Source organism: Phodopus roborovskii, unplaced genomic scaffold (assembly GCF_943737965.1).
Source record: "Phodopus roborovskii unplaced genomic scaffold, PHOROB, whole genome shotgun sequence".
NCBI classification, from domain to species: domain Eukaryota; kingdom Metazoa; phylum Chordata; class Mammalia; order Rodentia; family Cricetidae; genus Phodopus; species Phodopus roborovskii.
The window spans coordinates 8,701,840-8,720,041 of NW_026126549.1; positions in this window are offsets into that span (position 1 = coordinate 8,701,840).

Consider the following 18,202-nt stretch of genomic DNA (forward strand, 5'->3'; position numbering starts at 1 on the left):
ATCACAATGTTTTTTGTTGTCCAGCCTAGGTACTGGGTATCTTTTCGGAAGGTGGCCATTGACCAGTAAAAGACGGAAGCTGAGGACAGGAGCACACTTAACTCTTGTGTTTCAGACATCCTTGTGTCCCCAGTGCTCAGAAGTGTACCTGGCTCTATCAGGAGCTCAGCAAATATGTGTGAAGCAGAAATCTAAGGACAAGTAGAAGTATATCATCAAACAAACAAAAACAACAAACAGCAATTTAGGGGAACCACTGGTTTTCAAATACAGAAGATAAAAGTACAGCTACAAATGAACCAGCATGTGATGCTATCCCAAACTCACATAAAAGTAGAAAGACAAATAAAACTACCATCATGCAAAGATGGGGATGATTGCCACCCACACACCCTCTCCAGGCAGAAGACTAACAAGAAAGAAAATGAACCTAAAATATGGCCAACGAGGGAGTGGGTAAGCTTTTTTCACTCACCCTGCTTCTGCAAATTTCCTAACAGTGTAAAAAAGAATAAACAGAATCCCAGATGATCTTAACATAATGGCTCTGGATAGGAGAGAATACAGGACAAGTGGGAAACAAGTGAGCTAATTAGGAGTTGAATCAAATCAATAGATCCTTTGTTCAAGGATGTAGCAATCCTAATCCATTCTAGATAGTCACTGAAAAGCATGTACCTAGCACGGCACTCAAATTTAAGAATAGTCAGGTGTGCTGACTTGTTTTATGTCAACCGGACGCAAGCCAGAGTCATATGAGAGGAGGGAGCCTCAACTGGGAAAAATGCTTCCGTAAGATAAGGCTGTAGTCACACGTGTAGGGCATTTTCTTAATTAGTGATTGGTGGGGAAGGGCCCAACCCACTGTAGATGATGCCACCCTGTGTTGGTGGTCCTGGTTTCTATAAGTAAGTCGGCTTGGTAAGCCATGGGGAACAAGCCAGTAAGCAGCATCCCTCCATGGCTTCTCTATGAGTGCCTGCCTCCAGGTTCCTGCCCTGCTTAGGTTCCTGCCCTGACTTCCCTCAGTGATAGAGTACTATCTGAAAGTATAAGTGAAACAAACCCTTTTCTCCCCTACATGCTTATGGCCATGCTGTTTCTTCCCAGTAATAGTAACCATAATTAGAACAGGTATAAATATTCAATAAATGTTGAGAAAGGGAACTACAGGATGCATAGGAAACACAAAATTATGATTATAGAAATACTTCCAAACACATTAGTAAACCACATTAGTGGTATATATTATGTGTGTGTTTATTTGATTAGAAGTTTCTTTCAATAGAATGAGAAGTCCATGGGCTATCATATCATCTTATACATTGTCTGTAATCATTATATGTAATGTATATATACATATATGCATATAATATATATATACATTTGTTTTAAAAATAGTTACATGTATGTATATAGAGAGAAGAGGAGAGGTAAGGGAAGGAGGAGAGCAAAGGGGAATATTCCACTATGCTTTAAATTTGTATTTCATATTAATTCTCTCTTCCAAATTTATTGTCCACACTTGTTAGATAGTACAATAAGCAAAATCAATTACTACAAAATCTAGTGTCTATTCAAATATCTTCTTGTAAAATGCCAATTTAAATTTGGGTTTATTTTATAATAGCTTATTTTTCTTTTTACTTTTTGTTTGTAGATTTTCTTTTTTTACATTTTCTAGATATAGCTACCAGGAAATTTTAATATGGATGCCTAAATAATTGGGAGCAAAAGAGGAAGTCCTACTGAAATTACAAGCAACTTTGGAAATGAATGAAAATATCATCACAGCACTAAGAAAATTGGATATGTGTAAAATGATATTCAGAGGGTGTCATGACTTTAAATATCCTAATGAGAAAGATGGTTTTAAAGTGGACTACACTTATAATCAAGAAGCTATAGCACAAATACTAAAGTAACCCCCCCCAAAAAAAGTGGAATAAAGGATTAGCAGATTTTAATACATTTTAATAAGATCAATCAAGGCACCACCCATGAAAAAGGAAGAAATTCACAAAACAGAATTTGAAATGAAGATATATATGGAAAAACATCCTGTCGGGAGGCTCAAAATATAAACACATACCATATTCAATTTTATTACCATACATTTGCTGATTGAGATTTTAAAATGGGTGATTTTTGTAGGTAAACATGAATTCTAACATTGAGTGAAAGGAGGTAATTATAGAAGTACTTAGAAGTTAGTCAGTGTTAGTCATAAGCTTGGATCACCAGAGAACAGATAATTTTGGAGTTGTATCATTTCATTTACAGCACAGCATAAAACTGGTTGCTTCTCTGCTCTAGGAGGATTGCATGAGCATTTGATCATGCCACAGTAGACAAAACATACCATGAGAAGTGAAAAACCACTGATCCATCACAGTTAGGCTATAAAGCCCTAAGTGAGGCATTAGCAATATAGATCCATTTGTATATTTAAAGATTAATGCATCTTAACTAGGTAGGATTTATCTTTGAAATGAAAGCATTTTTCAACATTAGGAAGCCTATCAGTATGATTCATTTGATCAAGAACTGGGGAAAAAACTCAATTCTGATAGATTTAGAAAAAAAAATGACACATAATCAACAAAGACCCTCTGATGATTAAAAAGAAACATCAAAATAAAAGTCTAAACAAACCCAGCTCCTTATGAATGAAGGAAGGAAACCCTACACAAACTCCAAAATCTCTGGCTTAAAATCAGAAGGAAAAAAAAAAAAAAAAGAGAGAGAGACAGTGGGAATTCAACCTTTTAATGGTGAGAAGAAACAACAGAAAGAAAGAAAACACAATTCTTGAAAGGGGCAGGTAGGAATTGCTCTTCCTTGTAGAAATTACAGCTTCCTTTTTAGAAAGCCCATGCAAATCAACTGTAAAGTTATTTGGACCAATGAGAATTCAGAAAACTGGACAGATGCCATTCTTCATTAATGAGCAATTGTGACCAGTCTATGAGGTTAAAACAGCATTTACTGATGGGGATGTCCTTCTGTATATACGTTTCTCTTATTGGTTGCCGAGTAAAATACTGGTTGCTCAGTAGGCAGGCAGGGCTATCAGACAAGGAGAATTCTGGGAAGAAGAGGCAGAGAGAAGCCGCCAGGGAGACACCATGCTACTGAAGGAGTAACATGCCAGATTACAGGTAAGCCATAGCCTCATGACAGTACATAGTTTAATAGAAATGGGTTAATAATTTATAATTAATATATCCCAGTTTGCTTATTTGGGGCTAGTAGGCTGTCAGGCCACAAAGAAACTCCTTCTACAATTTACCCAACTCTAAGCTACACAGGGCTAAATTTAATAAAATTCCTCATGAACAATTGGCTCTATTATTAATGAGGAGGACCTAACTAGGTGAGATGTGCCCCAATTGCAACATTTACCCAATAACTCTCCATTAAGATCATGAGCCAAAACCATACCTGTCAAATTTTAAAATAACAGTTTTATCTACCTGTCAAAATTAAATTTTTGTTGCTTTAGTCTCTCACTCTGATGGACATCAAGTTGTTGTATTTGTTTGTTTGGTAGGTTGGTTGCTTTTTATTTGCTTTGGTGGGTTTTGCAGAACTGTCATTGTCCCTGAAAGTGACCTCTGTAAAGTGTTCAGTGGTCAGTTCAGCATGTCATAGAGTTGTCTAATGTTCAGAAAGAAATAAAGTTGGTTGGAGTTATTATGACAGACAGTCCATGGTTGGTCTCTAGACAGCCAGGAAGGACTGGGCTGGCTGCAGTATGATTTGGTGGTACCAGTGTTGTCCAGAACTGTGGAGTTTACATTCACAAGAATACAGGCATCTTGGAGGATGCTCTGTTCTCTGACTAGGTAGATGTTGTCTCAGCCTCTGATGGACTAAGTATATGTGCCACTCTCTTTATTACAAACCTAGGTTACTCTTGAGTAGGATGGCTGTCAGGATTCTTCATTCACTTATGACTCCATACATCTAAAAAGCAACTTACAGCTAACCTAGTTCTAAACTTCATATCTTAACTAAGAACTCCAAGACATCAGGACAGGAGAATTTGGGGATCATTTTTCATGAGGTCGTCACCATCATGGAGGAGAAACTGCAGGGGCTTTGGCATTTATGATTCTGGAAGAGTGCAAAAACTGAGAAACGACACACAGCTCTCACGTTAGAGAATAGGTGTTAGTCTACAGAAGGTTTCTGAGAACTTGGTCGTTTATCTTGGGCCAGGAGAAAATCACAGGGATATGTACCTTTCCATGGAGAGGGTGACTTTAAAATATTAGGGCGAAATAAAGCAGACCATCAAGTAAATGCTGATTCCTGCAGTCATCTCCACTTACATGGTCTCCAGATGGCTCATCCATGCTTGCTTTGTTGGTTTCTCCTGGACATGTTGATGGCATGTATACTAGAATCCAGGCTCCCAAAACACAGTCTAGATATTAGTTCTCAACCTTCCTGATGCTGCACCCTTCAATAATACAGTTCTTTATGTGTGGTGACCCCCCCCCCGTCATAAACTTATTTTCATTGCTACTTCATAACTTGTAATTCTGCTAGTGTTATGAATCACAATGCAAATATCTGATATGCAGGATATCTGATGTTTGATCCCTGCGAAAGGATTGTTTAACCCCAAAGAGTTGGTGACCCACAGGTTGGAAAACACTGGTCTATGCTGGTGAACTGGCAAGAAAGGCACCATCAGAGACAGTCTCCACTGCTTTGGTGGTCACCAGATTTTACTAACCACCCTTCTCTACATGGATAGTAGAGATGCTACAGTTACAGTGGCTCCCAGCTAGGGACAGGAGTCTATAGTTAAATGGCTCCCAGCTAGGGACAGGAGTCTATAGTTAAATGGCTCCCAGCTAGGGACAGGAGTCTATAGTTAAATGGCTCCCAGCTAGGGACAGGAGTCTATAGTTAAATGGCTCCCAGCTAGGGACAGGAGTGTGGGACAAAATCCCTTCTTATTTCTCTTCTCCCACCTCCACTTGTACCCACAAAGGGAACTGAGAACACCTGCCTACTTGGCCTTGTTTCTACTGGGGTCATGGACTGCAACAGTAACACTAGTGGGTAGTTTTACTATGTTAAAGCAAAGCAACAATGAATATCCTATTTGACTACACTCAGGCAAGCTTGAGAGCTCTCTACAAGGTGGACTATTGACTTTCCTCTTTTACACTCAGTGAACAGCTCTTTCCTGCAAATCCCACATCTCCTGCCTGGCCAGGTAGCTTTGCCAACTCTATCTGATCACTGAGACAAGCTTTCTTCAGGACACTAGCAAGCCAGATGCTATTGCTGCTCCACTTCAGATTTTGTGTCTGATCTCAGTTTTGCTGCTTAGCTCTCTTTCAATCCAGTTAGGATAATGACAGGCATTGTCTTTGCTGATGGTAAGTTGTACCCTGTCAGGAAAGAGACTAAGTAAGTTAGTTTCAAGTTAGTACCAGCAAGGAAAGGATGAACCCAGTGCTCAGCTTTCCTGATTCCTTCCAGGTTAAACAAAAACCCACAGCTTTCTCCTCTGAAAGGATAACATCTGATTACTTAGACATTTTAAAGCCACAATTTAAAATTCTAATCATATTTTAAGAAAAACCAGTAAGTTTGGCAGTAATGAGATTTTTTTTTTTCAACCAAAATCACCATTTTACATACAGCTCTTCACATTCCCACTTCACTTTCTCTTTGGAATATAAATTTAAATACGAATGGTCAGACTGTTCATGGGTTTTGACCAAGTTCATTTGTCTCTTAGTTACCTCTCAAAGGAGAAATTTTGTCTTGTTTTGTGTTTTAAATAAGTTTGACACATTCTCTGGACCATTTAGAAAAGATTATTTGAGGGGAATTAAGTATATTTATAAGACTTTTAAAAATTAAATTTCATGGGGTTGAAAGGAAGGCTACAAAAAGCAAGTTCTGTTAGCATTGAAATGACGTTCCCGACGCTGCCAATTTTTGTTCCAGTGGTTAATAACCTTCTGTTTCAAAACAGGAAAGAGGCTGAATCACAGGGAGTCACCTACACACGGTTTTTGCTCGATAATTATCCAACTGACAGTTCAGAGAGCTTAATAAACCTTCCTCCCTGGTCTCTGAGTACTGAATCCATTATGTTTAATGTTCACACTGAGATTTTCAGATTTTTTAAATTTTTATTTATTTTATTTTAGTATGTGCTTTACCTGTTTAGGCACTTAGCTAAAGGGTTTTTTTTTTTTTTAATCTTAACAGTTATATCTTATGCTTTAATTATTCTCATTTTTGATCTAGCTCTAGATCTAGAATGGAGGAGTGTTCTTTTGATGTGGCTATGTGCTTTTTAAAAAAAGCTTTTCAACTCATAGACATAAAAATCTATTTGTTCATGAACAGCTCAGGTGAAGAAAGAAAAGAAAGCATGATTGGCTTACAAGCCTTGTTTTGCTCAGAAGCTGGTTGGTAACTGAAAATGTCTGGAGTATCTCCTGTCTTCCCTGTGGGAAAGGGCTGGCAAAGGCTCAGAGTTGCCCCTGGGGCTACAAGTATGGCCACAGCCCAGACACTAGCCTCCATGTTCTTCACCAGTACCTCACACGATGGACTTGGCTCTCCAGAGACTTCATGGGAGCTGGGGCCTGGGGGATGGAGACTCAGGGATGGAAGAGGGATCTGTGTGGTTCTATGGAATATTGTTTCTATAATTTCTTCCTAAGTGGTAAATAAGAGTTTAACAGAAAGGTCTCCTATATTTGGGTCTCCCATATTTGAGGAAGGTGAGAGACACAGCAGAATCCGCCTCCCTCCCCCTTCTCTCATTGTTTGGAGTTAACCATTGTGGTAGTGGAGTTAACCATTATGTAGCGGATGACTGGGTGGATGTACTGAAATAAAAGTAAACAGATAGTGCCAGAGAAGAACTGCCCCCAGAACAGGAAGGACAGAGTTACTCCGGGATCACAATAAACAGTGTGTGTGTGGGGGGGGGGGTAGGTAAGAGAGACTCTAAGGCATTTAACTCAGAGTCCTGGGAGGAGAAGAGATGGGACTGTTTCTGTTTTCCGCTGAGATGAAACATCTGAAAACCCTGCCAGTTATGAGATGTCGCTGAAGCCAAAGCAACAAATAATATCACAGCCACAGTCACCTGGGGGCTTACTGCATTCCAGACACTGTTCTGAATGCCTTGTGTACATAAGCTTATTTAATCTTCACAATGACCCTATAAAGGAAGAGCAATCTCAACTCCAACTTTATAGACCTGGAGACTCAGATCCAGAGGGGTAATGAGCCCCATGGGGTAGGAAGAGGTGGTTATGCTAAAACAGCCTAAGGCTGGGGTCCACGCTCACTCGGTGACTGAACATTTAATAGCAGGGGGAAACGAAGTGAACACTAAATGGAAATTAAAGTGCTGTGCCTAAGATTTGAATGGCTCTGGGTATAGTGTGGGAGAGGACAGGCATATGCAGAGAGCTGGAGGAGCCAACGGAATGACAGAGGAGACTTTTGTCGGTATGATTTCAGGGCCACCCGATTCCTGATGAATTTGGACCCTCCAGGGACAAAAGACAGACTGTAGGAATTTAGTAAAAGCAGTTTCTGCTGGATTGACTCCAGTTCATCCCTAGAACAGTTCCACTGAGAGACTGTACACTCAGTCTTGGCTGGGAATCTCCCAGGGATGCAGACAGAGCCAGGAGATGATGTAGCTGATAAAGGTGAGGGGTAGCAGAGGATAGAGAGACTTGCCTGCCTGATCTTTGATCTGGAAGAGAAACTCTATAGTGACATCATGGCAAAGAACAACAAAACAAAACAAACAAACAAAAAAATAAAGCCCAGAACACAGTCTCCATCATGACCACCAGAAGGTGTGGTGTAATTGTTAATATTTGTTTTTCACCTAGACAGAATTTAGAATCTCCTAGAAAAAGAAACCCTTCTTGTCCTGTCAACAAAGACAGTTCTGGAAGGGCTTAACTGAGAATGAAAAATCTGTTCTAAATGTAGGTGGCACCATGGGCTAGGGTCCTAAACTGGATGAAAAGGATGAAAGCAAGCATTCATCTTCCACAGATGTTTCTTTCCCTCCCCCTCCCATGATGGACCTTACCCCTTTGAACTGCAAGCCAGAGTTAGCCAGAGCTGGCCAGAGATAGCCAGAGCAAACCAGGGCAAGCCAGAGCAGGCCAGTCTTTTCTCTGCAAGTTGCTTCAGGTCAGATATTTGGTCTTAGAAACTAAAAAATAATACAGTTTATAATCTGCATTAACTAACACAAATTATTACTTTTTTTTTTTAAAAAAACCTCTTCCTCCTAACCTGGGAAGCTGGGCTTGGAGAGGCTCATCAAACAGTTCCCAGCTCTGCAGCTGGCAACTGACAGCCAGGATAAATGATGCATGTCTGTGCCTCCAGTTCTATGGGTTCATCCACAGGTGCCACACAAGTCCCTGGCTGCTCTGCTTTGGGTCAAATTCTACAACATCTTTCCTAATTATGCTTGGGAGCACTGCACTGTCCACACTTCAGCTACAAGTTATTTTAGGTTTACTAATGAACCAGGGTGTGATTAAAATTATCAGGACTTTTAGGAAGGTGGCAAAAATGACTCATTTCTCACCTCTACATACAATGGTAGAAGTGATACTTTGGGACTTTTGAGTGAAGTGAAGTCATAGGTGCAAAAATCAGAGTTGCTGGCTCGCAGCCAATGAACCTAATCATGCCCACCCTAAACCAGAAAGTCTACAGCCCACCCCTACTCCCAGAGGAGACACAGGGGCCTAGTAAACAGACACTGTGTGCTCCAGCTGAAGGGACATACAAAAAAGCAACAGCTACATGCTACTAAATACTTTCTACATGCCTAGTGCTTGGCATGAATTGTCCATTGAACTGGTATGCAGCCAGACTTATGAAACAGGGCCTGTGTCTAATCCAGTCAATGACAAGAAGGCCAATTTTTCGGGATGAGTTCATTTGTCCATGGTAGAAGGAAGGTCGATTGGAAATACTTTTTTTTTTTTCAACTTTGATTACATTGCATTGAGTTGGAATCAGGTCTCCTGCTGTCTGTGTCCTGCCCCATTTCTCCAGCCTTTGAACCTTGATCTTTGGGGCCATGGGAGTGGTGGTGACAAGGTGGCTCACGCAACTGGGGAGGAAGGAAGTACCTCATCATTTCCCCAAGTTGAGCCTCCTACTTCCTCACCTCCAAATGAAGTTGGAAGAACTCCTGAGTTCAGAGTAGGACTAAGGTATCCTGAGATCTGAGCTATAGAGGATGGTTTATAGGCTATGTGATTTGAAATCTAGTCAGTGAGTTCTCGATCTAGGTAATTGGGTGGAACCTGCAGGACCTTTCTGTATTGGGAAAAGTCTTTGTATACTGAAACTAGACAAGCAGGATTATGAAGCCAGATGGAATGATCCTCCCAGGGCAAAACTGTGACACAGAACATGGGATTCATTCAAAACACACATACCTCTGCAACTTGCCTGGAGTCAGGCAGGCAGTCTTCTCTCCAAATGGTAGGGGAGAGAATGCTGTACGAGAGTTACTCCACAGAGACAAATATTTTAGTACACTTTAATTTTCATTTTATTCATTTCATAGCTGAGGTCAATGAGACTTGGAACTTGACAAAGTCAGTTCTTAAAAGACAAGGTAGGATGTGATGTCAAGTTTCTTCACACACTCCTCTCAGTCTCTACTTACTTATGCCCAGCAGTTGAAGCATACCTTTGAATACTGGAGAATCTTGTCTAGTTCAGTGCCAGTTGAGCCAGCCTCTCCTATGCTCTTCCTTCTCAGAAGAGAATGGGCTTTCCAGGCTGCCACAGGCCCGAAAAGGGTCTCATGGGGGACCTGCTTCCCAAAGAGCAAAACAAACCCCTCTCATTAAGAACCTTTTGTAAATGTCTGTGGCCACAGCCTTGCTTTGGAGGGCAGGATTTAATAAGTACACGATTTTTTTTTCCACATCATCGTTCAGGAGATCTCTATGGGCAGCTTATGAGACACAACCCACTTTGACACTAAAGCATATTGTCACTTGCTCTTTTATGCTTACAAAAGTAAGTGGAACAACTTGTTAATTGAGGAGTTTGGATTGTTGAATTCTGGATAGTTCTTTTTCACGTTCTCTATAGGTTATTCTATCTTTGTCCTACCAAATAAGTTAGTATAATAAGTTGAAATAAGTTGGGAACAATATGTAATGTCATAGATACTTCTTAATGTTTATTTTTTAAACGTGTGTACTCTCCAGGGCTTAGAGCACGTCCATTGTAAACCAAACAGAAAAAGTAAGCAAACAAACCTCTGAATGGTTGTCACTTGGCCTACAATATGAAGTTACCCAATCCTCTCAGCTCCATCAGGTTCAGAGAGGCAGGACATGGATTTGACCTCCATCCCAGGTCTGTTGCAGAACTCACAGAGTGAGCTGGTTGGTGGTTGGCGTCCTCTCAGGTTCTCAAGTTATCAAATGGACAGCTGTTGTGGTGGGAGGAATCGGACACCTGTCTTCCCCTCTGAGGCAATCGGATTACTCAATCAGCACAAACAGTACTGGCTTGGCTGCCTGGATCATCATTTTCTGAATCTAGTGATTGCTTCACAAGTCCCAGCTTTTGTCTTCCTTCCTTTAATCAAGTAGAATAGCAACAATTGTGTATGTCCCTAACATAACCACTTTTCTTGAGGGCCTCGGGAAACAGCTCTCCACACAGGGTCGCTTTTTCCAGGCTTGTATTTAGGGAAGAAATCAAGACACCTCTTCCAGCTAAGTTACATAAAGGGGAAAGATGAGGTCTGTGATGGAGCAATGAGGAAGGCCAGAAAGTTCCTGGGTGTTCCAGGACAAACAGCACTGTATAGCCAGGTCATTGTCAACTAGAACAGAAGGACTCAAGAGGGTGGTGTTGAGTAGGAGCTGTGAGCAACCATTTGCCAGAGATGCTGCAGGGCCTGAGGTGCCTGTATCTGCACTGAGATGAAATGCCTACCTTGTCTGCCACTTTCATTTCCAAAGTCAGCAATTTCTCAGCAGCCCACTGCTGCAGTTAGCTCTTAAGTTCCAAGTTTACATTATGAGTGTTCATAAATAATCTCACCTGCCAATAGTAAATTCTTTTATTCATGATTGGGGAACCAATTAAATATTCTCTAGTCTTCCTTTTTCTCCACTGGCAAGATGACTCAGTGGGTAAAGGTGATTGACACCAAGTCTGATGGCAACCTGAATTGGACCTCCACCTCCCTCCTACATGGTGGGAGGGAGAACCAGTTACCATAAGTTGTTCGACTAGCAACACAGTCAGCACATATGGATGCTTACGAGCCTTCTTAGAGGGCTCTTAAGCTGCCAGTTCCTCAGAAGACCTGGTTCTCTATGAGACTGGGAAGTTATAGGAGACAATAACAACATACCTTTGACTCCAACAGTGTATGTTGATTACCTCCTTGCTGCTGTGACCAAGATACTGACAGGAAGAAACCTAAGGGAGGAAAGTTTAGTCTGGCTCTTGGTCTTAAGGGATACAGTCTGCCATGATAAGGATACAGTCTGCCATGATGAGTAAGGCACGGCAGTGGGTGGCTCCGCAACAGCTCTTTCCATCTGGAGTCTATTCTTACTTATAAGACATTGGAGTTGCTTTAGTCTCCTTGAGAGCCATGAGAAAGTTCTGATTAAGCCCATTGGGAAAGAACACATTATCTAACTAACAAGGTGCTTGCTGCTAGCAGGATTCACATGTAGCTAGTGAGCCTGCCTACTCTAATTCAAGGACAGTACAGGGAACTGGTTAACTGATTATACTGCTCTTTGTTCTGCTTTGCCTCTAGTCTGTATATAAAAAGGTCCTAAATTAAACTTGGGGCTGTTCACCGTTGATTGGGCAGTCCTCCTGTTTCTTTTATCTACCATTTCTCAGTCGTAGCTCCCCATTTCAGATACCTTAGCTGAGCAGGCTCCCACAAAATGGTCGGAAGCAGTTCAGGTGTTAACCCTTAAGACCCCAGCAATGCATTTCCTCTAACTGGATTTGACCTCCCAAATGTCCTACAGTCTCTCAAAGCAGTACCAGCAGGTGAGGACCAAATGAGGACCAACATGAGAAACCATGGGGCCCAACTTACATTGATAACAGAGTCCGGTATTTAGTTTCCAACTCAAAGACGAAAGCCACAGATAACAGGGCCATTTTAAAATTAAATAAAAGAGGAAAACCTCACTTCCCCTGGCCTGTTATGTAGCAAACCTTGCTGTAGGGAGCAAAGCAATGTACCGTGTCACCTGCTGGGTTCATATGCTCGCACACACTGGAGAGCCCAGAGAAGGTGTGAAACTGCCCTGGGTGGGCACTCTTCTGATATTCCTTTTTTGTAACCTTAAAGCCGAGGACCGGGCTGTGCAGGTCATGATTCTTCAACAGAAATGCCAACAGAGGCACCATTGTTCTCCTTAGGTAACAAATGTCACAGGCCCTGGCCAGTCACACTGTCCAGAAACACAGCTGCTTCTGCAGCTCAATGAGACAGGAGGCTTTGTTTTAATTGTCACCTTTGAGTGTCTTGTTTGTTTGTTTGTTTTTGAAGGCTGCTGCATTTTCTCGGTGACCTTTCCACAACTGCATGCACATGGGTCTCCAGACAGCCATGGGGTTGCTCTAGAAGGCTTATATCCTGTCTACACTGGAAAAGGAGCAGGCAAGGACTCTGGGGGAGGGGGGGTGGCAAGTATGACTAGGATCAAAGTCATCAAGTTCACACCCTTTGTCAGGCCCTGACCCACAGGTGCCCTGTTCCATTTGCTTTGACCAGAATGACCCTGGTGACTGAAATCGAAGTGCCCCCCACCCAGCTTACCCCATTGCCCACTTCCTCACAACAGGCCTCTTTAGAGCAGGAGCAGAATATCTTCCAAGTGCCCTGAGATAAGCCATGCCTGAGCGGCACTCCTTTGAGTAACCAAGGCTGTGTTAACGGAGCTATAACTGAAGGGGCAGAGTGCATCGATAACCTGTCAAACAACACCTGTAGGTTTTCCTTAAGGAAGCAGTGTGGAAATGAGGTCAGAATTAACGTATTCTTCACCACCACAGAGCAGTCTGATGTCCTTTTATCCCCAGTCTCACCCAGGCAATTCACAGAGTGGGTTTGAAAGGACCAGTGCCCACATTCAGGTCGCAGAGAGGAAAGCCACAGCTGAGATTGCTGTGTGAAGGGGTAGACTTCTCGCCCCCTGGGGTCTCTTCCAGCAAAGCCAGACTGTGTATTTATTTCCCTTCTGTGGGAAGTACTTCAGAGGTCATGTGGGTGACTGGGGCGAGCAGGAATCTGCAGCATCCCACAGCCCAGGGCTGTGGGAGGTGTGAGGGATTGCAGGAGAGGTGTGAAGTTGTATTGAATCTTGTCAGCTGTTGACTTGGGATTCACAACAAACAGCTGCATCAACAAACCAGGGCTGGGACTTTGGGGGAGCAGGTGGTGATGACATGGGGGATAGCCTGCCCCAACCTGCCTCTATTAGCTCTAATTATGCTTATGATTTCTGCTCTGGGCAGCTGAAGATCCATCAAGGCCCATCAGGACAACTAGGGACCCTCAGTTTTCTAGACGGTGGCCAGTCAGCTGTAAAAATGGGCCACAGTTGGTAGCAACAGAAGGAGCCCAAAGCCTGAAGCAATTTTTCTTTGAAATAAGGTTCTAAATTGCAGGGAGTCCAAGTAAATTGACACATTTACTAGCTTGAGCTCCTTTCTTGTTCCTGCTTCAATGCCTTGACCAAGCCTCTCCTCACTGGAAAATTCTCAGTGGGTAAGGGGGTAGGATATAGGGTGGGCTCCCCATCTCAGGCAGAATGAACCTCTGCTCTTATCTGCAGGGCTACATGGGCACGCAGGTGACGATTCCTCCTGTATGCACATTGTCGTTTCCAACATTTATGCGAGCATTTGAACCACATGGTTGGGATATTTTCCATAAGGAAAAACTAATCCACGAGGGGAAACCCCTGTTTAAAAAATAAAAGTTAAGAAGCAAAGTGGTACCGAGCACACAGTGTAAGGTCAATGTTGCAGGCTCCCTTTGCAGTCCACACTACTGGCAGGGAAAGCTGTGTTCTAGCTAGCAGGATTCTCTTATAATTTAGCTGGTTTAACATCTAAGGGGTTTCCTTCACTAATCAGAAGTGAAATAACTAGAAGTCTCATGAGTTTAGCATTTGATTAGCTGCATAGGTTGCACAGCAATATCTTCCTTGGTAGGATTCAGTGGTCCAGGCCTGACTAGGTAGGTTTTAAGCAATCAGGAGGATTAGAAATAGATGAATTTTGCTATGGAGCTGCAGAAGTGTGTATGGAGCTAGAGGTACACCTATGGATTTAGGCTCCAGCCCAGCCACTTTGGACAAAGAAACTTGTAGAATATTTTAAGATGTGTTGCATTTGTTTATGATGTGGAACATTTGTTTAATGATGCAAAGATGTGTCACATTATTTTATGCTGAATTTGTTTAACTACATGAAGCTGTGTTGCTTTGCCTGTCTAAAACACCTGATAGGTCTAATAAAGAGCAGAATAGCTAATAGCTAGGCAAGAGAAAGGATAGGCAAGGCTTGCATGCAGAGAGAATAAATAAGAGGAGAAATATAGGGAGAGAGAGAGAGAGAGAGAGAGGAAAGAGGAGGAGGGAGGAGGAGCAAGAAGGGGGAGGGCTTGAGGGGCCAGCCACTCAGCTACACAGCAAGACACAGAGTAAGTAGTAAAGAAAGGTATACAGGATAAAGATAAACGCCCAGAGGCAAAAGGTAGACAGGATAATTTAAGTTAGGAACAGCCTGTTTGAGCCGAAAATAAAAAAGCTGCTTCAAGTTGCCACCACTGGGGGAGAGAAAAATATGATTCAGTTTCCTTTCAACTCAGTGGGTAATATTGCCTGGCTTCTGAAAACTCTGGATGGGCAGAAAGGGATACCAGAGAATTCTGTGTCCCAGATTGGGAGAGGTGTTTACTCCAAAAGGTTAGCAGTGTCCCTGGTCTTTAAAGGAGGAGGCCCAGGGACCAGCCTGAACTCAGAGGCCTCTGTATTGTTGGTCCTTTGACAAGATGCACCGGAGAGGTTAGCATGACGGTTAGCGCAGGAGCAAGCACTAGCAGCCACCACTAAGCAACTAGGCTTGTGTGGATCTGAGGGAGGATGAGATGAGGGAAAACATACAGAATTGAAGTAAAATATGTGACAATGTATATATTCATGCGAGGAAAACATGGGGATGTGGAGAAAGAACATTAGCGAGCCTCCTAAGGCATGCTTTCACAGAGTGATAAAACACAACTTTAATGTCTGTCACCAGTCAAAGTGCCATAATTTTATCACCCTTCCCACGCAATACTAAGCTATTCTGGGTGCTGCTATTTCTTAGCTCTCTCACCTCAGTATGCCCAAGATGTCTGACAAATGAACGTGTAAAGAAGATGCTTTCTTTTCCCCTGCTTGGATGGAGAATTTATTATGGGATGTGCAACTTGGCGCATGCTGCCGTTTTCTTGTTGTCATGCTCTGCACTGCAATACGTTTTGACTGGGAGCAGAGGCCCAATTAATTTGCCTGATATGGTCTCGTGCCCAAGAACTGAAGTCTGGTTGCTCTTTGCTGGTTTGATCCCTTTGCTTAGCCACCAATCCAAGCAGAACACAGAAGATTGCTAGCTGCCCTTCTGCAAGGACAGCACCCGCCCTCCCCTTGCTTACACACAGCTTACACACACGGTGCCAGAGGTTTCTATGTTTTGCTTTGTCTGGTTTCCTTTGTTAAAACACAAAAGCAAAACAAAACCTTTTGAACTCCCTCGAGGACAAAGAAGGGGAAGCCAGAGGAAGTGGGGGCACTTGATGTTACCTAACTACCAGCTGTCCCCATTAGATACTTAATCAAATGAAGAACCCCAAACCTGTGTGATCCAGTGCCCTGTCCGGCATGGCTTGGTCATGGGAAACTGCCCAGGGCAGTGAGGGAATAAAGAAAGGACAGACACACAGATAGGTGTACATAAAAGCCAGGATCAGGTGGGCTGGGCATGCTCTGATGGGGCTCCAACAACTGTGCAAATAACCCAGAACCCCAGCAAGTTTACTATGAACAGCGCAGTGGAGGGGTTTGCTAGTCTGAGAAGGTCTTCGTACATCAGCAGTTTCGGGTTGTAAATCTCAGGGAGGAGGAGGATGCTGCTGCTGGATTTTTGCACAGGGAGTCAACCATTTAACACTTGCCCTTGCACACACTGTCAGTGTTCTCACTTGGACCAAGGGAAGCCTTTCCCAATTCTGAGTCTGATCTGTATAGGGAGGGCTCTGCCAACCCAACATATGTCTGAGGCATTGGAGCCTTGGCATGGCTGTGCCCATGTCAGCAATACGCATCCACTCAGGGCTCTTCTTGACACACTGCCTCTAGGCCTCCTCTGCTCCCCACACACCAAGAGACTGATGGGCACGCCTTATGTGTTGTTCCTCTCCCCACATATTCTTTCTGACACACTGACATCCGGGCACAGCACGGTGTGTATCTTCCCACAACCGGCAGGGCCGAAGCCACAGGCAAGGCATTCCGCTACTGTTGACATTGTCCAGACTTGAAGTTACTAGCTCTACTTTGTGTAAACCACTCTGCCTGAAAAACATGGGGCTGGGACGTCCTAAATAGTCCATCGGAGGCCACGCTATTTCTGTTCCGAACTTGATGACACTTCACCTTAAAAATTGAACTAAATGCCATCACTCCAGGGGCTGAAGCAGGAGGATTGCCATGAGTTTAAGAGCTACCTAGTTATAGAGCCAGTAGCAAGACAGCCAGGCTACTTGTCTCAAGAAACAAAGACAAGCACAAAGGGAGCTGAGCCAGCTTAGGGCATGAGCTTATTAAAAATTACATTCTAGGAGAGTTTTGAAAGCCATGGCAGAGGAGTGACTCCCTCCTTTAACACCCATTGCTAAGTGTTTCCAGCCTGTCATTTTTCCTAGCACCCCAACACACGCTCTGACATTCTGCCAATTATATGCTCCTGTATGACTGAATCATACCTTAGAACGCTCAGAATATAAAACACACAGTCTCCTCTTCTACTGCACAAGGCTCTCCCTGAACTGTATTGCTGGACAATTTACTCTTCATCTAAAAGCCCCCTGCTGCTTTTTGCTGCTAGGACTACAAGTTGGCGCCTGGAAAGTTCATCCGACATTCCCAACATTTCTAACCCACCAATTGTTAAGGTTGAGCAGAAATGGCTACCTCTTTCATGAGCCATGGCTGAGAATCTAATCCCACTGCCTCCTTGGTAATCTCCATCTCCCCTGTATTCCCATAGTTATTTATTGGAGATGATTTTAAGGACCTTGTTCTTTATTTCTGCAACACATAGTGGTTATTTAATGCCCCAGTACAGCATCAGTACAGTAATTAAGTATGTAGGTGCTGAAGTCAGGTTTTTTTGGGTACAAATGCTGGTTTAGGCATTTGCCTTCAGGTAAGTTACTTAGCTTATTTATTTATTTATTTATTTACTGTTTTTCAAGATAAGGTTTCTCTGTGTAGCTTTGGAGCCTGTCTGGGCATTTGCTCTGTAGACCAGGCTGATCTTGAACTCACAGAGATCTGCCTGCATGTGCCTCTCGAGTGCTGGGATTAAAGATCTGCCTGGCTTCCTTAGATTCTCTATATATCAGCCCTTTAAACTGTAAGATGAGCACAACAGAAACTATTGCATTCAGCTATCATACAAAGCAAGTGCTCACAAATGTTATTTGTTAATTATCATTGATACTGTTGTACCCTTCCATCTTGTATATTTTCCACTCTAGCTAGCACACAGAACCTTGCATAGTGAAATATGTTTGTATAAGAAAGAAATAGAATAAGTAAGACTTGTTTTATTCTTTGTGAAATGACCCAATTATATCTCATTAATATTCTGGGGGAGGGGAGTTGCAGGATGTTTCACAAGGCTGATTTAGAGTTCATGTACACTTTTAGTCTATTTTCTTCAATATAATATTTAAGGTGATGCGTCATTCTGTGAGCCAGGTTCATTGTGCACAGCTTCCCAACTGAGTCTACTGAAACAGAACACACAAACACACACACACACACACACACTCGTAAAGTTTATTTCTGAGAGATAGGCAACAAGAAATAACAGA